General features: G+C 35.6%; 1 pseudogene; it reads right to left on the minus strand.

The window, feature by feature from the left end:
• Nucleotides 1–3,933: 3,933 nt before the first annotated feature.
• LOC145714461 (non-histone chromosomal protein HMG-14 pseudogene) lies at nucleotides 3,934–4,199 on the minus strand (annotated as a pseudogene).
• Between the last annotated feature and the right edge of the window lie 9,196 nt (nucleotides 4,200–13,395).

Consider the following 13,395-nt stretch of genomic DNA (forward strand, 5'->3'; position numbering starts at 1 on the left):
TAATTCTTTCAAAGAACCAATTCCTAGTTTTGTCGATCTATTGTTTTCTTGTTGTTGTTGTTGGTGGTGGTGGTGGTGGTGTTTCTATATTGATTATTTCTGCTCTAATCTTTATTATTTCCCTCATTCTGCTGGATTTAGGCTTTATTTGATGTTCCTTTTCTAGCTCCTTAGGTATAAGGTTGGATTGTGTATTTGGGACATTTCTTGCTTCTTGAAATAGGCCTGAATTGCAACATACTTTCCTCTTAGGACTGCCTTTGCTGCATCCCAAAGGCTCTGGACTGTAGTGTTTTTATTTTCATTGACTTCCATGTTTTTTTTATTTCTTCTTTAATTTCCTGGTTAATCCAGTCATTCTTTAGTAGGATGGTATTTAACCTCCATGTATTTGAAAGCTTTCTAAATTTTTTCTTGTGGTTGACTTCAAGTTTTATAGTGTTGTGATCTGAAAATATGCATGGTACGATCTCGATCTTTTTGTATCTGTTGAGGGCTGATTTGTGACCCAGTTATGTGATCTATTCTGGAGAATGTTCTATGTGCACTTGAAAAGAATGTATATTCTTCTGCTTTAGGATTAAATGTTCTGAATATATCTGTTCAGTTATTGGTCCAGTGTGTCATTCAAAGCCATTATTTCCTTGTGGCTTTTGCTTAGATTATCTGTCCATTACTATAAGTGGGTAGTAAATCCCCTACTATTATTGTATTATTATCAAAGAGTTTCTTTATGTTTGTTATTATTGTTTTATATACTTGGGTTCTCTCAAGTTGGGATCATAAATATTTACAATTGTTAGGCCTTCTTGATGGATAGACATTTTAATTAAGATATAATACCCTCTTCATCTCTTGTTACAGTCTTTGTTTTAAAATCTAGTTTGACATATAAATGTGGCTACTCTGGCTTTCTTTTTGACCTCCATTAGCAGGATAGATGGTTCTCTATCCCCTCACTTTCGGTCTGCAGGTGTCTTCCAGTCTAAAATGAGTCTCTTGTAGGAAGCATACCGATAGATCTTGTTTTTTTTTTTATCCATTCTGATACCCTATGTCTTTTGATTGGAGCATTTAGTCCATCTACATTCAGAGTGATTATTGAAAGATATGAATTTAGTGCCATTGTGTTACCTTTAGAGTTGTTTCTGGTGATGTTGTATGATCTTTTGTAGTCTTTGTTGCTTTGGTCTTTTTTTCTACACTCAGTGTCCCCCTTAAAGTTTCTTTCAGGGCTGGTTTATTGGTCATGAACTCCTTTAGTTTTTGTTTGTCTGGGAAAGTCTATCTCTTCTATTCTGAATGACAGTCTTGCTAGATAAATAATACTTGGTTGCATATTTTCCCCATTCATCACGTTGAATATTTTCTGCCACTCCCTTCTAGCCAGCCAAGTTTCAGTGGAGGCCGGCTGATAATCTTATCTGTCTACCCTTGTAGATTAAGGACCTTTTGTCCCTAGCTGTTTTCGGAATTCTCTCTTTATCTTTGTTTTGCAAGTTTCACTATGATATGTTGTGCTATTGACCTGTTTTTGTTGATTTTGAGGGGAGTTTTCTTTGCTTCTTGGCTCAAATGCCTGTTTCCTTCCCTAGATTAGGGAAGTTCTCAGCTATATAAACCTTCTGCACCCTTTTCCTGCTCTTCTTCTTCTAGGACTCCTATGATATGGGTATTGTTTGTTTTATGGAATCACCAAGTTCCCTAAGTCTCTTCTCATGATATAGTAGTTTATTTTCCCCTCTTCTTTTCACCTTCATTATTTTCTATAGTTTTGTCTTCTACATCACCTATTCTCTACTATGCTTCTTCAATCCTCATTGTCACTGAATCCAGTCTGTTTTGCATTTCAGTTATAGCATTTTTTATTTCAGCTTGCCTAGTTTTTGTGTTTGATCTCTGCAGCAAAGGCTTATATTTTTTTTCAAACAAAGGTATTAGTCTTATGACTGTTGGTCTAAATTCCTGCTCAGATATATTGCTTATATCTGTTTTGAGAAAGTCCCTGGCTGTGATTTATTCTTGACCTTTCTTTTGGGGAGAATTCCTATGTCTTGTCATTTTGTCTATGTTTCTATCTTTTGGGTGTTTTAAAAGTTTATTATCTTTCCTGCACCTGAGAGTAATGCTATATTAAAAAGGGGTCATATACTGTCCAAGGCCTGGCAATTCAGGAAGTGTTTCCGGGGAATGCTCTGTGCACTCTGTTGTTGCATTTTGGCTGCTCTTCCCCATTGGTTAATCCTCTGCAGAACTCCTCTTTGCTTGAGGTTGGGAGTGTCTGGACCTTTAACTAGGTGTGGTTTGGTTTGCTTGTAAAATAACTCTGGAAAAAAGGACAAACAAAAAATCTTGATCCCCAAAGAGAAAAAAAGAAAGGGAAAGAAACAAAACAAAGAATCAAAATACTATCAGGTTGATTCTAAAGAAAAAGACACACACAAAAAATGGGAAAAAAGAAAGAAAAATAAAAGAAAAAAAAGAAGACTGATTTTTTAAAAAAAGAGAGAGAAAAGGAAACAAACGAAGAAAAAACTATGAGCCCGATTCCAAAAGAAGAAAAGAAGGAAAAAGAAGAAACAAAAAAGAAAAAAGGAAACTTGCTTGTATTTCCACCAGAACTGCAGATGTTGTTTTGAAACACTCGATTTTCAGTATAGCATGTGGGGTGCTTCCTCTGCTGGTCTTCTGGTGGATAGTCCTGTTGCGTTGGCTTAGAGTCAGTCTTGCTCCAGTATATAAACAGTTGCAGGAACAGGGGGGTAGATTTTGGTGTAAGCCGTTCCCACCTCCACTGGGGGCTGCTGTGTTGCTCTCTAAGTCCCTCTGTGTTGGTGTTTGGGGTAAAATGGTGCCACCCCTCTTTCTAGTCCCTGGAAAGGGGATCTCACACCCCTGCTGTCCAGGCAGCTCTCATAAAATAGCAAGGGCAGTCAGCTCATCCTGTGCCACAGCTCTCTTTTGGTTTTTCTTTGGTGCATGGCTGGAATTCAAAACTCAAAGTCTTAAAGGACTTGGCACTACATGGACCCACCCCCCTCCTCCAAGGTAGAGCTTCTCCACACTATTTCTGATATCCTTTGTCCCCAGTAAATAGTCCTATGCCTGTGCCATGCAGGGCATCTATGATGTAGCACCTCTAAAAGCAGCAAAAAGTTTATATGCTCTCTGGCTGTATGCACCTCTGTCCCCTGATGATGAAAGGCTTTTCGCTGGCACCTACAGGGTCTCTTGTCCTTGGAGACGCAATATACCCTTTTCCAAAAGTACTCCAGGAAAAGGAATGTTCTTTCCCAGTGTTCCCTGGAGATTCCTACACCACGCTATGCACTCCAGTGCCAGCTCCCTCTTTCTTGCCAGGAGCGCACTTTCAAAACCTGAGTTTGATCTCCAAATGCTGTTTGCAAAAAAAACCTGTGACATTCAGTATTTCTCACTCCCCAGTCCTTGATCCAGAGAGGTTTTCCTCTTGTGCTAACCTGATGCTGCACTCTCGCAACACCTCTCTCTTTCTCTCCCTTGTCTCTCTTTGGAAATGGTTCCCTCCCTTCTGCTGCAGCGCAGTTTTTCTCTCCCCCAATTCACTTCAGTGCACCTTGCACCTGCCACGCTGTCTTCCTCCAACTGTAGATATCCTTCTACCAGTCTTCAGCTTGATTTCTTGGGTGTTCCAAGTGATCTGACCTCAATAAAGCTGTGTTTGAGGGGCGAGAAAAGCCCAGGGTCCCCCTACTTCTCCACCATATTAACTCCTCTGATTTCACCTCTTAAAGCATTTACACTTTAAAAATGAGATGTTATGGGATTCCTTCCTTCTTAAAAGTGTTCTAGAGCTACTAAAAAACTTGAATTTACAAAATAGTTGATAAAAATACTCCTTTGGATTATAGAAGAAGGGGGCAAAAGACCACTGATAAGAAATGGCATATGATATTAATCAGACTTGGCTTCTTTCTCTCCTGCTTCATCAGAGACTGAGGCTCCTCATTTTTAGGGTCTCCATTTTCTGCAAGTAAATCTTTCTTGGTTAGCCACTGCAGCCTGTTTTCCCTTTGCTTCCCTTTCCTTTTGCTTCCCTTTATCATTTTCTGCTGTCCTTTTTGGCTTCCTTTACACTTTTGCAGGAGCACTTTTGCTGAATTCCTCTTGGGCTTTTCTTTCAATGCCCCTATTGCAGAGCTAACCTTCCTCTTGGGCATAGTGGTGGTGGGGCAGGCTTGTGCCAGGGGCCTGCAGACCTCAGCATGCTTAGAGCCTTCCTAAAGCTGAGCTGCCTGGCTGCTGCCACCCCTTCCACTTCTAGAGCTGTTACACCACATACTCTCTATCCATTCGTCAGTTGGTGGACATTTGGGGTCTTTCCATAATTTGGCTATTGTTGATAATGCTGCTATAAACATCAGGGTGCATGTATCCCTTCAAATTAGTATTTTTGTATTCTTTGGGTAAATACATAGCAGTGCAATTGCTGGATCATAAGGCTGTTCTATATTTAACATATTGAGGAACCTTGATACTTTTTCCATTGTGGCTATCCAGTTTCCATTGCAACCAATAGTGTAAGAAAGATTACCATTTTTTTTTAATCCTTGGCAACACCTTTTTATCCCTGTGTTGCTGTTTCTAGCCATCTGACTAGTGTGAGATGATATCATATTGTAGTTTTGATTTGTATTTCCCTGATGATGAGTGATGTTGAGCATCTTTCATGTATCTGTTAGCCATCTGTATGTATTCTTTGGAAAAATGTCTGTTCATGTCTTCTGGCAATTTTTGAACTGGATTATTTGTTTTTAGGGTGTTGAGATTTATAACTTCATTATATATTTTGGATAATTACCCCTTATCAGATATGCCATTTTCAAATATCTTCTCCCATTCAGTAGTTTGTCTTTTAGTTTTATTGATTGTTTCCTTTGCCTTTTATTTTGGTGAAGTCCCAATGGTTTACTTTGGCTTTTGTTTCCCTAGCCCCAGGAGATATATCTAGTAAGACATTATTATGGCTGCTTTGTCAAAGATGAGTTGACCATATATTTGTGGGTCCATTTCTGGGTTTTCTATTCTGTTCCATTGATCTATGTGTCTGTTTTTTCTGCCAGTACCATACTGCCTTCATCACCATAGCTTTGTATTATAACTTGAAGTCTGGAATTGTGATGCTTACAGCTTTGCTTCTTTTTTTCAAGACTACTTTGACTATTCAGGGTCTTTTGTGACTCCATACAAATTTTAGGATTGTTTGTTCTTCCTCTGGAAAAATGCTGTTGATATTTTGATAGGTATTGCATTAAATGTGTAGATTGTTTTGGGTAATATGGACATTTTAACAACATTGTTTTTCCCAGTGCATGATCATGGAGCATTCTTCCATTTGCTTGTGTTATCTTCAATTTCTTTCATCAGTGTTTTATGGTTTTCAGAGTACAGTTCTTTTGCTTCTTTAGTTAGGTTTATTCCTAGTAATCTTATGGTTTTTGGTGTAGTTATAAATGAGATTGATTCCTTAATTTCTCTTCCTGCTGATTTATTATTGGTGTATAGAAATGTAACAGATTTCTGTACATTGATTGTGTATCTTGCGACTTTACTGAATTCATGTATCACTTCTAGCAATTTTTTTGGTGGAGTCTCTTGGATTTACTATATACAGTATCATGTCACCTGAAAATAGTGGAAGTTTGATTTCTTCCTTGCAAATTTGGATACTTTTTTATTTTTTTCTGTTGACTGATTACTGTGTGATTGCTTCCAGTACTGTGTTAAATAACAATGGTCAGAGTGGACAACCCTATCTTGTTCCTGACCATAGGGGAAAAGCTCTCAGTTTTTCCCCATTGAGGAGGATATTAGCTGTGGGTTTTTAATATATGGTCTTTATTATGTTGAGTTTTGTTCTCTCTAATCCTACTTTGTTGAGGGTTTTTTATTATGAATGGATGTTGTATTTTGTCAAATGCTCTTTCTGCATCTATTGAAAGGGTCATATGGTTCTTATCCTTTCTTTTATTAATGTGGTGTATCATGTTGATTGATTGGTGAATATGGAACCACCCTTGCAGCCCAGGAATGAATCCCACTTGATCATAGTGAATAACTCCATTAATACACTGTTGGATACAATTTGCTAGTATTTTACTGAGAATTTTTGCATTCATGTTCATCAGGGATATTGGCCTGTAATTCTCTTTTTCAGTGGAGTCTGTCTGGTTTTCGAATCAAAGTAATGATGGCCTCATAGAATGAATTTGGAAGTTTTCCATCCATTTCTATTTTTTGGAATAGTTTGAGAAGAATAGGTATTAACTCTTTAATTTTTTTTTTTAGCATTTTATTTTTATTTGTTTTTTGAGAGACAGAGAGAGACAGAGTGTGAGCGGGGGAGGACAGTGAAAGAGGGAGACAAAGAACCTGAAGCAGGCTTAAGACTCTGAGCTGTCAGCACAGAGCCCAATTCAGGGCTCAAACCCACAAACCATGAGATTATGACCTGAGATGAAGTTGGACACTTAAACTGAGCCACCCAGGCATATTAACTCTTCTTTAAATGCTTGGTAGAATTTCCCTGTGAAGCTATCTGGCTCTGGGCTTTTGTTTGATGGGAGATTTTCTATTACGGATCCAATTTCTTAGTTGGTTGTCAGTCTGTTCAAGTTTTCTACTTCTTCCCATTTCAGTTTTGGTAGTTTATATCTTTCTAGGAATTTATCCATTTCTTCGAGGATGTCCAATTTGTTGGTATATAGTTCTTTATAATACTCTTTTATAATTGCTTGTATATCTGTGATGGTGTTTGTTATTTCTCTTTCATTTATGGCTTTATTTATTTGGGTTCTTTTTCCCTTTTGATAACTCTGGGTAGACATTTATCATTTTTATTAACTTTTTTCAAAGAACCAGCTCGTGGTTTCACTCATCTGTTCTATTGTTTTTTGTTTTTTGTTTTAGTTTGTGTATCATTTATTTCTGCTCTCATATTTATTATTTCCCTTCTTCTGCTGGCTTTAGGCTTTGTTTGTTGTTTTTTCTAGCTCCTTTAGATGAGGTTAGGATATTTATTTGAAGTTTCTCTTTTGCTTCTTGAAGTAAACCTGTATTGCTGTATACTTCCCTCTTTTTACCTCTTTTGCTGCATCCCAAAGTTTTTGGACCTCGTGTTTTCATTTCATTTGTTTCAATGTACTTCTTAATTTCTTATTTGATTTCCTGGTTTACCCATTCATTTTTGAAATCATATCGTTTAACTTCCATATATTTATGGTCTTCCCAAATTTTTTCTTGTGGTTGATTTCAGGTTTCATAGTGTTGTGGTTAGAAAATATGCATGGTATGAGCTTAATCTTTTTGTACTTGTTGAGGCCTGATTTGTGGCCTAGTATGTGATCTATTTTGCACATTGTCAATTTTTGCACTTGACAAGAATGTGTATTCTGTCGTTTTATGATGGAACATTCTGAATATATCTGTTAAGTCTATCTGGTCCAGTGTGTCATTCAAAACTCTTGGTTCCTTATTGATTTTCTGTCTAGATAATCTGTCCATTGATGTAAGTGAAGTGTTAATGTCCCCTACTATTGTTGTATTATCAATTAGTTCCTTTATATTTGTTATTAATTATTTTATATATTTGGGTGCACTCATGTTTGGGGCATAAATATTTATAATTTTAAGATCTTGTTAGATAGACCCTTTTATTATGATACAGTGCCTTTCTTTGTCTCTTGTTACAATCTTTTGTCTGCAATATAGTTTGACAGATATAAGTATTGCTGCTTTGGCTTTCTTTTGACATCGACTTGCATGGAAAATATTTCTTCATCTTCTCATTTTCAATCTGCAAATGTCTTTAGGTCAAAAACGAGTCTCTTGTGGGCAGCATATAGATGAGTCTTGTTTTTTCTTCCATTCTGACACCTTATGTCTTTTGATTGGAGCATTTAGTCCACTTACATTCAGAGTAATTATTGATAGATATGTACTTTTTTGCCATTTCTTACTTGTTTTGTCATTTTTCCTGGAGATTTTTTTCTGTTCCTTTCTTTTCTTTCTCACTTTTGGTCTTTCCTTTCCATTCAAAGAGTGTCCTTTAATGTTTCTTGCGGGTTGGTTTAGTGGCCACGAACACATTTGGTTTTGATTTGGAATGATAACCTTTCTGGATAGAGTATTCTTGACTGCAGATTTTTCCCATTTATCATTTTGAATATTATACCACTCTAGTTTGATTTATTGGTGTTCCCTAGTAAATTATAAACTTCCTTTGTCTTGATGCTTTTAAGATTTTTAATTCATCATTATATAATGCAAATTTAATTACAATATGTCTTGGTGATGACCCTCTTTTGTTGATTTTGATGGGAGTTCTCTGCGTGTCCTGGATCTGGATGTCAGTTTTATTCCCCATATTAGGAATGTTTTCAGCTATTACTTCAAATACATTTTCTGCCCTCTTCTTTTTTTTCTGAAACTCCAATAATACAAGTGTTATCATATTTGATGAAGTAACTGAGTTCCCTAAGTCTATTCCCATGTGGCATAATAATCCTTTCTCTCTTTTTTTCAGCTTCATTACTTTCCATTATTTTGTCTTCTAGGTCAGTAATTCATTCTTCAGCTTCTTCTAGCCTGCTTTTCATTGCAGAAAGTACATTTCCAATCTCATTTATTGCACTCTTCTTCTTTGATTCTTTTTTTTTTTAAACTCTTTTATCTCTGTGGTAAGGGTTTGACTGATGTCTTCTATTCTTTTCTCAAGCCCAGTGAATAACCTTATGATCTCTGCTTTAATTTTTCCATCAGCTTTGTTGAAGATTAATTGACCACATACTTGAGTGTTTATTTCTGGGTTTTCTATTCTGTTCTATTTATCTATATGTGTATTTTTTATTTCTACAGCTTTTTAATATGAGTTGAATCCCAGAATTGTGATGTCTCCAGGTTTACTTTTATTTTTCAGGTTGCTTTGTTTATTTGGGGTCTTTTGTAGTTCCATAAAAATTTAGGATTGTTTGTTCTACTCCTGAGACAAATGCAGTAAATATATTGATAGGATTTGCATTAAATATTTAGATTGATTTGGATAGTATAGATATTATAACAATATTTGTTTTTCCAATCCATGAGCATGGAATGTCTTCCCATAACTATATGGTCAATTAATCTTTGACAAATCAGGGAAGACTATCCAATGGGAAAAAGACAGTTTCAACAAATGGTGTTGGGATAACTGGACAGCAACATGCAAAACAATGAAACTGGGCCACTTTATTACACTATACACAAAAATAAATTCAAAAATGGATTAAGACCTAAATGTGATACTGGAAATCTTAAAAATCCTAGAGGACATGGGAAGTAACTTCTTTGACATCTGCTGTAGCAACATATTTCTAGATATGTCTCATGAGGGAAGGGAATATATGGAAAAATAAATTTTGGGGACTACATAAAAATAAAAAGATTTTGCACAGTGAAAGAAACAATCAGCAAACTGAAAGACAACCTAATTAATGAGAGAAGATATTTTGTAAATGACATATCTGATAAAGGGTCAGTATCCAGAATACATAAAGAGTTTATTAAACTCAACACCCAAAATACAAATAATTCAATTAAAATATAAGCAGAAAACATAGACATTTTTCTAAAGAAGATATACAGATGGCCAATAGGCACGTGAAAAGATGCTGAACATTCCTGATCATCAGGGAAATTCAAATGAAATCTACAATGAGGTATCACTTCACACCTGTCATAATGACTAAGTCAACCACACAAGAAACAACAGGTGTTGGTGTGGATGTGGAGAAAGGGGAACACTCTTGCACTATTGGTAGGAATATAAACTGGTATAGCCAGTCTTGAAAACAGTGTGTAGGTCCTTCAAAAAGTTAAAAATAGTATTAGCCTATGATCCAGCAGTTGAACTAATATGTATTTACCTAAAACATAGAATACTAATTCAAAGGTGCACATATACTGCAATGTTTACAGGAAGATAATCTATAATAGTCAAATTATGGAAACAGCCCAAGTGTCCATGGACTGGTGAATGTATAAAGAAGTGGTATATATACACAATGAAATATTATTCAGCAATAAAAAGAATGAATTGTTGCCATTTGCAGAGACATGGATGGAGGTAGAGAGTACATACTAAGCATAATAAGTCAGAATAAGACACATACCATATGATTTCACTCACTTCACTCATATATGGAGTTTAAGAAACAAAACAAACAAGTGTAGGGGGAAAAAAGAGAGGGAGAGAAACCTAGAAACAAACTCTTAATTATAGAGAACAAACTGATAGTTACTAGAGGGGAGGTGTGTGTGGGAGGGGGGGAATGAAGTAAATAGTTGAAAGGGATTAAATAGTGCAATTAGTATGATGAGCACCAGGTGTTGTAAGTGTTGAATCAGTATGTTGTAAACCTGAAACTACTATTAAGCTGTTTGTAAACTAAGTGGAATTTGAATGAATACTAAAGAAAGAATAAATTCTCCATTTTGCATGTCACTTATATCTGTTTTGTTTACATCTCTGACCATGACCTTATCTTGTTCTTTCATTTGGGATAAATTCCTCCATTTTTGCATTTTTCATTTTTGCATTTTGCATTCCTCTGCCTTTTCCTCTGTTTTGGAAAAGCAAGCTATGCTAACAGACATGAAAAGATGCTCAACATCACTCATCATCAGGGAAATACAAATCAAAACTACAATAAGACATCACCTCACATCAGTCAGAGTGGCTAAAATCAACAAAAGAAACAAGAGGTTTTGATGAGGATGTGGAAAAAGGGGAACCCTCTTACACTGTTGGTGGGAATGCAAACTGGTGTAGCCACTATGGAAAACAGTATGAAGGTTCCTCAGAAAAACTAAAAATAGAACTACCCTATGATCAATAACACTACTGAGTACCCAAAGAGTACAAGGACACTAATTCAAAGGGATACATACACCCTCATTTTTACAGCAACATTATTTGCAATAGCCAAGATATGGAAACAGCCCAAATGTCCATCGATTAATGAATGGATAATGAATGGATAAAGAAGAGGTGGTATATATATACAATGGAATATTATTCAGCCATAAAAAACTATGAAATATTGTCATTTTCACTGACAATGTTTCAGCTAGAGAGTATTATGGTAGGTGAAATAAGTTAGCAGAGAAAGACAAATATCATATGTTGTTACTTATATGTGGAATTTATGAAACAAAACAAGCAAGTGAAAAAATAAGAGAGAGAGATGAGAGAGAGAGAGAGAGAGGAGAGAGAGTGAGAGAGAGAAACAGACTCTTAATTATAGAGAACAAAGTGACAGTTACCAGAAGGGATGGGGGGTAGGTGAATGGGGATGGGGTGATGGGAATTAAGGACAACACTCTTCTTCATGAATACAGGGTGAATTACTATATTTTACACCTGGAAGTAATATAACATTGTATCTTAACTAAGTGGAATTAAAATAAAGACTTTAAAAACAGGAAAAAAGCATTTGAATTGAAAAGAAAGAAGGAAAATTATCTGTTTGCTGATGACAAGATCTTGTATATAGAAAATTATAAATATTCCACAAAAATTTATTAAAAATAATAAAATAATTCAGCGAAGTGTCAGGACTCAAAATCAATACACATAAACATTTGCTTTTTATAAAATAAAATGAATTATTTGAAAAGAAATATGGAAAACCATCCCATTTACAATAACATAAAAAATACAATACTTAAAATGAGCTTAACCAAGAAAGTGGAAGATCTCCACACTGAAAACTATAACATATTGGGATACCTGGGTGGCTCAGTCGGTTAAGCATCCAACTTTGGCTCAGGTGTGATCTCATAGTCGGTGAGTTTGAGCCCCGCGTCAGGCTCTGTGCTGATAGCTCAGAGCCTGGAGCCTCTTTTGGATTCTGTGTCTCCATTTCTCTCTGACTCTCTCCTGCTCACGCTCTGCCTCTCTCTCTCTCTCTCTCTCTCTCTCTCTCTCTCATATAAGTAAACGTTAAAAAAATAAAAAAAGAAAACTATGAGGTATTGATAAAAATAATTGATGAAGTTGGAAATAAGTTAAAAAATATTCTATGTTCATATATCAGAAATTTTAAAAACATTAAAATTTGTATGAAACCATAAAAGGCTCCCAAATAGCCAAAGCAAATCTTGAGGAAGAATGAAGCCTAACACAATAAATATCCAGTGATGAATGGGTAAAAGGATACACACACACACACACACACACACACAGTGGCAGGTTATTCAGCTATTAGAAAGAATAAAATCCTGCCTTTTGCATGGATGGGACTTCAGGGCATTTTATGATAGATGAAATAAGTCAAGCATAGAAAGGCAAATTCTGTATGTTCTCACACACATGCAGAATATTTTAAAAAGCTGAACTCATAGAAAGAGAGAGTACATTGGTGGTTGCCAGGGGCTGGGTGTGGGGGTAATGGAGAGATATTGGTCAAAGGGTACACACTCCCAGCTATAAGATGAATAAGTTCTGGGTATTTAATGTACATCATGATGACCATAACTAAAAATACTGTATTATATACTTTGTTATTGTTAAGAGAGCAGATCTTAAATGTTATCCCTCTTCTAAAAACGGTAATTATTTGAGGGGATGGAAGTGTTAAATAACATTGTTGTGGTAATCATTTTGTAATATATACATGTTTTAAATTGCCACATTGTACTAGGGGCGCCTGGGTGGCTCAGTCAGTTGAGCATCCGACTTTAGCTCAGGTCATGATCTCACGGTTTGTGAGTTTGAGCCCTGTGTTGGGCTCGCAGCCTGGAGCCTGCTTCTGATTCTGTGTCTCCCTCTCTCTGTCCCTTTCCCCCTCACGCTTTGTCTCTTTCTCTCAAAAATAAGTAAATATTAAAAAAATTAAAAAATATTTAAGTTACTACATTGTACTGAGTTTACATATGTTATACATCAATAATATCTCAATAAAGCTGGAAAACAAAAATAGATGTCATATAAACAACTTAACTTTATAACTCAAGGGACTAGGAAAAAAACAAACTAAGCTCAGAGTTAGAAGATGGTAAGAAATAATAAAGGTAAGAGTAGAAATAATGACACACAGTGTAGAAAAATAATAGAAAAGATCAACAAAACTCAGAGTTGGATTTTTGAAAAAATTAAAAAATTGACAAATGTTTACCTTTGCTAAAAAAGAAGACTCAAATAAATAAAATTATATATGAGGAAGAGTTATTTAAATGATACCACAGACAGACAGATAGTCATAAGAGAATACCATGAACACTTACATGTCATCAATTTGAATAACCTAGAGTGTATGTAGAAATTACTAGAAACATACAATCAGAAAAGACTAAATCATGAAGAAATGAAAAATTTGA

Source organism: Panthera onca, chromosome X, assembly GCF_046562875.1.
Source record: "Panthera onca isolate mPanOnc1 chromosome X, mPanOnc1 haplotype 2, whole genome shotgun sequence".
Taxonomy (NCBI): Eukaryota; Metazoa; Chordata; class Mammalia; order Carnivora; family Felidae; genus Panthera; species Panthera onca.